We start from the raw sequence: 9,513 nt of genomic DNA, 5'->3' as shown, positions 1-9,513 counted from the left end.
AAACTCCTCAAACCCAGTTTCCTAGTTGTGGCGTGATGTGGGTGTAGAACTTGGGGTTGAGGTTCTGACTGATCGACTAGGTCTGGACCAATTATCCCTGTGGGACTTGTGAGTCCCACTTTGCCCCTTTTCGACGTTAACGTCAGTCGTAAGAGGGGGTAGCCGGGCCAAGACTTCTTCGATTTGCTTTCTTGCTCTGGATAGCTGACTCCTCAACTGTATGTTTTCCATCTCTATTGCCGTCAGGAAACCCGGGTTTGGATTTGGCGGTCGGGGCGCCGAACTCCCGGTGTCGTCCTAGCCCATAGGCTGCTTTCCCGATCGCTGTTGGATCTCGGGGTTTTGTTCATCGGATGTGGCGGCATGGTGGGTCTCCTACCCATCATGTTGATCCGCCTCGTTGCCATGTCTCGAACGAGTAACTACCATGATCAAGTTTTTGCGACAGCACCAATCTAAATCCTCTCAATGAAAGCACCAATCTATTGACGCGGTTCTTCGGCAACAGGTAATTATAAGAATAAATAGGATGGATTAGTGCAAATTGGTGAACCGTAATATGAAAATAACTATAGATGATCACTCTTTTCTTTTTAGGTGGTTCGAAGGTTAAAATGCCTCTAGTCCACCAGGCGATATTATTGATATCTCTTGACTATTTCTTACAGAGTGTTTCTTTACAAAATATATGCCAACCTCTTGCACTACCCAGGGTCTTGATATTTATAGGAAGAAGATATCTGGGTTGGCAATGGGGTCATCCCGTGATCTCTTTATCCTTCATGTCATGTCTGTGACACTGATGATTAATTCCTAAACTTTGCAGCGAAGTGTGGTCTAATCAATAAGTAAGGAGGGATAATGAGCCGCATGGCCCAAATCAGGCGTGGGGTGTCCAAACACGCACGTTTATAATGCGTGTTCGAGAATTCGGGAATAGAATAGACACATGATGTATAATATATGCACGTTTATATTACGTGGTTGACTTTACAAGGGTTTTGATGTAAGATCTCTGCTGCATCACGAGCTTAATGTGGCGCCAGCTCATGACACTCCTACTCCAGCTACACGATGCCTCCGTGTAGCAGTTAACTCCCTAATCAGCTCAAGATGTAGAAAAGGAGGCCCGCAACACACAGCTCTGGGTGGATGATCTACACGCATTAGATCGAATTAGGCCCTTTTCTTGCTCGCCAATATGTGCGGATATTTAGGGCATACAGATAGCAAAAGAGATGTTGACATACAAGCGAAAAGTAACACTACAAGTAGCAAAAGAAAAGGACATCTGTAACGCCCTGGCTACCCTAGAACAGTTACGGTGAACAGTGAACCGGAAATTTGACTCGCTACCCGAGTCCTTTGGTTAAAATCGTGATCTAAGTGTTATTATTAGGTTAAGGTGAAAAACTAGTAAAAGGAAAGGATGCATTTCATTAAGTAAATAAACTGCTCATGAGCCTTTCAAAATGTTTACAAGCTGTACATAATACAAAAGGGTTGCTACTGTTTCAAATTTACAATCCCCGCCGACCTAAGCGGCAAAAATAGGGTAAACCCCTAGTTCCTCTGAGAACTCCCTGACCGTGGTGGTCAAGCGGCCCAATATGTACACTACATCACCCAAGCTCTCCTCTCAGGGTTGGGTAAGCTTCTCTTTCCCTTCACCTACACCACATAGCACCCATGAGCCAAGGCCCAGCAAGAAAACACAATAAAGCATGATATAATATCAACAATAGTCATAGTAATCGTTCAGGATCAACAGTCCAAGCAGATAGGTGACATTAGCCAAAAGTCACAATAGTGGGTACAGCTCCCTCTAGCCATGTGACGATAGGGTCACCAGGGCTTAACCGATAAGTAATTCTTTCATAAGTTTGATCAGGACAGGTGCATGGTGATTGGTCACCAACATAACCTTCCTCCCGACTCTAGAGCCGTAACTATGGACAACGTCCCCTAGCCATGTGACAAACAGTCACCGGGGTCATATACCTTGGCTATGAACATCTGGTCCTAGACCAGGCAAGTGCTTATAAGTTCTTCGACCTTAGGGTCGGTCCAGCATTAATGTCATAGAGCCATTCAATGCGTGTTCATCGACTTTAGGGTCGATCCCTGACTAGTCAGTGCCATAAACAAATAATCAGCGTTCACTAGCATTTAATATGCAATCCATGTCCACATAAATAAACCAACATGCTTCAATTACAAACCATGCATGTCATATACCTATACAGGGTGCAACTGTATTCATACACTGTTTTCTTACCTCTGATTCGAGTGAGAATTATTATATGAACGACCCCCTGAGAACGATCAATCTTTTAAATTCCTTGACAGTCACCTGGTCAGAACCAAAATATAGGATTCATCAATAAAAATGATAACAGAGGGTTCCCAAACCAACACCTAGCCTCCGGGACATCAAACACTACCCAACCGGGTACTAGGTCCAACCCCGAGGCCTAAGGTTTGAATCCCCAAGCTAAAAACATGATATTGGCCAAAATTGCCCTAAGGGCTGCGGCCCTCCCCAGCTGCGCCGCGACGCGCCCCTCAAATAGAGGCAGACCTCTCTGCCAGACGCCAAGGGCCGCGGCGCACCACAGCCATGCCGCGGCGCCCAACCCAGACCAACCAAAAATGACAGCACGCACCTGAAATCTTTCCCCTGCGTTTTCCCTTGGAACCAAGCCCTCTAACCTGCTCCAAACCTCCTCCAAACACTCAATTTAACCTCTAAACATCACCCATAACTCCCCCTCATCAAAACCCAAGCTAAACATCAATTAAAACCTCTTCAAATCCAATCTTTTAACAAGAATCAAAAGCTGAAAAACTAAAGGGAAAAACATAGCACAACCTGAATTCAACGACTAGAACTCACCTCAAAACCAGCTTTGAACCTTCCTCAACAGCTGAACCAAGTCCACAAACCCAGCCCTTGGATTTCCTAGCTTGAAACCCCACCTTGAGCTCAAGAACACCAACGAAGAAAATGGAGAAAGGTGGTGTACGGGAAGGAGAAAGACACTCTGTTTTGGCTCTGTTCTTTCTACAGCCCTCCAAAGTCATATATATCAAAACCCCAAATGACCAAAATACCCTTAAGTCACCTAAAGCCTCTAAAACCATTTCAAGGGTAAAATTGGTACTTTCCACTTATCCTGTTAATCATAATTAACGCTTCCCAATTCCCGCTAATCTCAATATCCTCAAACATCAACAATTCATAACCTGTTACCCTAAAATCCCCGGTAACGCTATAATCATTAATAACACCCCGAGACTCACCCCGAGCCCCGAGCTCAAACCTGTTATGACCAAACCGATAAATCATGTTTAAAGATCGTCTCATGCCGAGATACTCGAACCAATCCACATTATAATGTGGTCTCACAATATAGCATTGACATACAAACAAGTATACAATTATACCCTCAACGGGCCAATTTACCAACACACCCCTGTAAACAAAAGTGGACTCACATGCATGCATTTAACATCATATTATAATATAATTCTCATAAACATGCATAAACACATTTAATGGCATAATTAAACAGTTATGGCCCTCCCGGCCTATTAATCCGGCCATTAAACCATATTAGGGAATCCGGAGCATTACAACATCTTACCAAGATAAACAAGATTCATTGGCTGTTGGATAGATGGGTTATAATATGCTCACCCATTTGCACCCAACACCGAGTGGATATACAAGTGATAACGATTTAGTGCTCGAAAGTGTCATTTTAATAGTCTTAAACTTTAAAATTTAATTAATATTTTCTTGGTGATATATTTTACAATTGAAAATATTTTATTTTAATTTAATTTATGTTAATTTGTAGGGATTAAAATGTATTTGGCATAAATAAAAAGAAAAAAAAAATTAAAATTGGAAAAAGAAATGAAATGTTTGCATTTTTCAAACAAGAGGCTGCAAAAAGATTACCAGGCCAAGCCCAGATGAAGCAGCCCAGGCCCGCCTGGGCCATCCGCACCCCTACGTGCCTAGAGCCCGACCCTCCTGCTGACCCGCACTCCACCTAGACCTGCCTAGTTGCCCAGCTCCAGCTGGGCCTCTCCCCCTACCCAGCCCACGCCACCCACTTCGGCCAAGTCTGCCTCAGCTCCTTCAGCAGCCCATAAATGCACCACATGTTGCATTTTCATTGATTCCGACTGCTCACGACCATTTCTTCTCATTTTGGTCAAAATGAGGGCCCAACAGCTGTTACTCTCCTTATTTTACTCACACTCCAACTTCATGCAAACAAAGAATGCCAAAAATAGTCATGTTAACACTATAAATAATAATATTAATAATATAATTTCATTTTAAATAATAAGATTTTATTATTTATATTTTATTTATTTGCAAACCCAATTATATTTCTGTTTTGCATTTTACTCATTTTTTAGACTTTATAAATATGAGCTCATTTCATTAGCTTCATATGTAATTTTTAGGTAGCAAACTCTACCAAATTTTAATCTAACTTCTCATATTTTCTCTCTAGAGTTTTTATGAGAATGTGTAGCATAATATGCTAACTTTCTTAGGAATGTTAGAGATGATCTTATATGCACTATAACTTTGTTTGGTATTTTTTATTCACCATCTACTTCAAATTTATATATTTGAGTGATTTATTTTCTGTCATCTCTTATTCTTCATCTTATTATCTCTATTTATATATACTAATGGTATATAGATTTTTTCAAGCACTTTCTTTTATTATCAAATTAGTAAAAATAATATAGATAATAATATCTTTATCATTTTCTCCATCTTGTTCATGTATATTTACTTTTGCTAAATTTTTATAGAATTAGTCATGCTCTTTCTATGTATTTTATAATTAGTAAAAAAAATATCTGTGTTAGGTTTTATGTCAAATCTTTTATTGCATTATTGCCAATGGTATAGTGTGATTTTTGGATTTCTCATAAGACTTATCTCATCCTTCCATTGTAAAGAATATTAAGCACTAAAATACATTTTTGTTAAATATATTTGTGCTTCAATGTTAAATCTTCCAAATGAAAAATGAATAGTTGGGATATGAACTTTTCATTTGTGTAATTTTTTTGAATCAAAGATCCAAATAAATAAGTATTGCACATATATGACTCTCTTTACTATTTGTTAACTTTTGTTACATCACATATTTATCTTCTCTTTATTTGTAATCTTTAAATCATAAAAAACAACAAAAATACCACTTGTTATAATTTTCTCATATTATTTATCTCTTTCCTCTATTTATTGTTAACTTTATTTCATTGCCTCCTTGTGGAATCGATTGCCTGATCTATACTACAACCACTGCTAGTGGAAGTCATGTTTGGACGTTAAACACATAACATGCCCTAACGCCTCTTGTAATTCCTCAGCGAGCAGGGCGATTCTTGGCCCCGAAAAAGTGAAAAGTGTTGCAAGCTGGTCCTGACCAAACATCGGCTCAAAGCTCGAAGGCCTCGAGGGCATTAGCTTTTGCCCCAGCAACCATGATGGCCTTACACCAGCTTTGGCCCTCCTCGCTTTGACGAATACTCACTTATAGGCCTCAAGCTCTGCTCGGACGTTTTTGGCCTTGACCTTAGAGTTGGGATCATGAACGACTCGCCCTTGGGGAGGGGACCTTGAGGGAAGGAGACCTTGTGGCTGTAGCTCGAAGAACATCAACTATCGTGACCTTGGAGGATTGGTGTTCGGAAACCTTAGTGGTCGCAACCTTGACAAGATGAGGCTCAGACTTTTTTATTCTAGCGATCTCGATAGGGAAAACCTCAAATTGCTTCGCCTGCGGTGTCTTTAGCTACTGTTATGTCAAGTCGACTACCTGCCTCTTGGCCGACCCAAGGGTACTAGTCTCTCCAGCCTTCCTCTTGTAAGATGTTGCAGCCGGCCTCTAAAAAGCATAGTTGATTATGGCAAGGAAGCTCATTTAACCTACAAGAAACAAGAAAATGTAAATAAAGTAAAAACAAAGTGGTCATAAACAGATGCAGTAAAGATAATGGTAAAAATGAATGTTAGCGCGAGTCTACCCTCTGGCTGATAACTTCATTTTAGGGTCATTTTAGAAGGTTTTTGTGGTAATCTTGAGTGTTTATGTGCGTTTTGTGCAAGATTACGCTTTTGTTTGTCTTTTTTGTAGGTTGGTGTGATGAATCACGAGAAAAATGAAAAAAGAAGCTAAAATGGTGGAAAACCGAGGCTTTTGGCAGTTATTGGACTAAAAATGATACCAAGGATGCTTAAAGGACTGGTTTTGATGAAGAGATGAGCTGAATGATCAAATATGAGAAAAAATTTAATTAAATTCGCGACTTGGACTTATGAGTCGCGACTTGAGGTGAAGTCAGAGGCGCATATGTTTGCTGGAAAGAGTTAGTGTCGTGACTTGGGCTTACAAGTCGCGATTCAAGAGGAAACAAAGGCTTAACTAAGGGGAAATGCAGACACGGGCCACGACTTGAGAATCTTAAGTCACGGCTCCTGAAGCAATTATACGAAAAGAAAAGGCCTTAAAATAGACACGGGTCGCGACTCAGGAAAGGCCAAGTCGCGGCCCGCACAAGGAAAAACTCATAATCTTTTAATTTTTTTACTATAAATTCGTGTTTAGGGTTTAATTAAGTCATTAGGTTAGTTTTTAGTTATGTTTTTTAGAGACTAATTTTGGTCTTTAGGATAAAAATTCTACAGTTTCATATTTTTATTGCTTCTTCAAGTTTATGAATCTTATGTTTTTGAATAATTATTTTGTTGATTTAGCCATGTCTGAGATGAACTAAACAATTTTTATATAGTGTTTAATGTAGTCACTTGGATTTCTATCTAATTGAATTATGATGTTCTTTTGATTTTTTTCTCTATTCTAATCTATATAATGTGTGTTTAATGCTAGTAAATACTTGATCACTATTTGCTTGATTTAATGATTTTGATTCAAAATTCGAAAGATGAGAATTGAATATGCTATCATTATATAGACGTAGGTTGCATATTGGACGAAAGTACCTGCATGACTTGTGTAGTAATTAGGTTTCCATGCTTAATGCCTTCAATATGTTTAAGTTTATCACAGAGATGTAGAAAACCTACATATCAGCTGAGATCTTATATCTTGAAAAAGAATAGGAGTCGATTTATGTTAACCTGCAATTAGAATAGAAAGAAAGAAATCTAGAATTGATTAGTACAATTAGTAGAATGAAAAGTTGATGAAATTAACACCCTAGGTCTTTTTCATAGTGATTTAAATATTTTATTTAGTTGTTTTTGTTTAAAGTATTTTCAAATTTAAAATTAAATTCAAAAATCAAAATCTTAGTTGCTAAATAGAAATTTAAAGAACAATTAGTGGTACTTGGAAGATAGTTTTCAAGGGAATGATACTTTACTTATCATATATTATTTGAATCGATTGCGTGCACTTGCGTATATACATATTTTCACGATCAAGTTTTTGGTGCCATTGTCGGGGACATAATTTCCAATATCATAGTTAATTGTTATTTGTTTTAATTTGGTATTTTTAATTTTCTTTATTTTTTAATATTTATTTGGATCAAGGCTATATTGTGTTTCAGGAATTGTTGGTATATGCGAGGAAGTAGACAAAAGGAAATCATACCAATAGATCTTGAAATTGAGAAAATGTGTAGAAAGAATCGCAAGATAAAGAAAAGGTTGGACTTTACCATGGTTGAGAACGCAAATAACATTGTCAACAATAATGCAAATATGGGTAATGCAACTGATGTTGATCCATCATTAAGGAATTATGTACTCCCTACTGTTACAAGGATACATTCAAGCATTGGTTCTCCAACTCTTGAGGCTAATAATTTTGAGATCAAACCCTCAATTATTCAGATGGTGCAAAATTGTACAATTTGGGGGTTACTGAATGAGGATCCAAATTTACATATCACAAACTTTTTTGAGTTATGTGCGACATTTAAAATGAATGGGGTGAGTAATGATGTTGTACGATTGAGACTATTCCCATTTTCACTAAGGGACAGAGCTAAGAGTTGGTTGAATTCGTTACAAGCCAATTCTATACTTACTTGGGAAGATTTGGCTCAGAATTTCTTGGTAAATATTTTCCTCCTGCTATGTTAGCCAGAATTAGAGGAGAGATTAACAACTTCCATCAAATGGATGGAGAGCCTTTGTATGATGCATGAGAACAATTTAAGGAATTGCAAAGGAGATGCCCACATCATGGAATAGAGAAGTGGCTGTTAGTTCATACTTTTTACAATGGTTTGGGAGGATATACAAGAATGATAATAGATGCAACATCAGGAGGGGCATTTATGAGAAAAAGTGCAAATGAAGTGTACAAGTTGTTGGAAGAGATGGCTATGAATAATTATAATTAGCCTACTGAGTGAGATAATAAGAAAGTAGCGAGAGTCGCAGAAGTTGATCCAATAGCGCTATTGACCGCTCAAGTAGCATCTCTATCCAAGCAACTGCAGCAAACTAATCTCACCACACAAGCAATGCAAGTACAGAATGTCAAGAGTTGTGAGAATTGTGGAGGACCTCATTCTTATGAACAATGCCCGAGCATAACTAGTTGCTCAACAGAGGTAAACAATATGCCCTTGGAACAGCCACAGGTTATAGGTAATTTTTCAAGACCTGCACCCAGTACTTACTCAAATTCCTATACACCTGCCTAGAAAAATCATCCTAATATGTCTCGGAAAAAATAACTAAGGGTTACAACCACAATATCCACAGTACCCACCTCAACAACCACCTTATCAACCAACTTATGGATTACATGCTAGACCATATTATGATCCAAATCCACGCCCATATCATTCACCACCTCCTCAAATGAACCCACCAACAATTCAACCAGACCAATTAAATGAATTCATTACAAAGACAAGGTCTTCCATCAGAAGTTTGGAGACACAAATAGGTTAATTAACTCAAATGTTCTCTAGTAGACAACAAGGAAATTTTCCTAGTTCCACAGTGGTAAATTCTAAAGAACAATGTCAACAAGTCACTTTGAGGAGAAAGACTAAGTATGATGGACCTATAGTGGAAGAGAAAGGGAAGAATACAGAGAAACAAAAAGTTACTAGTCCAATTCAAGAGGAGGTTACTGAAGACCTTCCAAAACCAGAAAAACAAAAATATTCTGAGCCTACACCAAAAATTCCATATCCTCAACGATTTTGAAAGGATAATCTTGAAAAATAATTCTCCAAATTCCTTGAAGTATTTAAGAAACTTCATATTAACATCCTATTTGCAGAGGTTCTAGAAAAAATTCCTAGTTATGTAAGGTTTATGAAGGAGATATTGTCTAATAAGAGAAAAATGGAGGATTATGAAACCGTTGCATTAACTGAAGATTGCAGTGCAATTATTCAAAAGAAGCTTCCTCAAAAGTTAAGAGATTCGGGTAGTTTTACTATACCTTGCACTATTGGAAACTTTCACTGTGAGAGAGC

At 38.2% G+C, this 9,513-nt stretch overlaps 1 non-coding gene across 1 annotated transcript; it reads right to left on the bottom strand.

Moving 5' to 3' along the window:
• Positions 1 to 8,157: 8,157 nt before the first annotated feature.
• LOC133781100 (small nucleolar RNA R71) lies at positions 8,158 to 8,264 on the bottom strand. The gene has a single exon (XR_009869896.1). It is a non-coding gene; the product is annotated as a small nucleolar RNA R71 (small nucleolar RNA).
• Positions 8,265 to 9,513: the final 1,249 nt, after the last annotated feature.

This window comes from Humulus lupulus, chromosome 5 (genome assembly GCF_963169125.1).
Source record: "Humulus lupulus chromosome 5, drHumLupu1.1, whole genome shotgun sequence".
In the NCBI taxonomy this organism is placed as follows: Eukaryota; Viridiplantae; Streptophyta; class Magnoliopsida; order Rosales; family Cannabaceae; genus Humulus; species Humulus lupulus.
The sequence above is the reverse complement of the archived record's forward strand: the minus strand, read 5'-3'. Positions and strand labels throughout refer to the sequence as shown.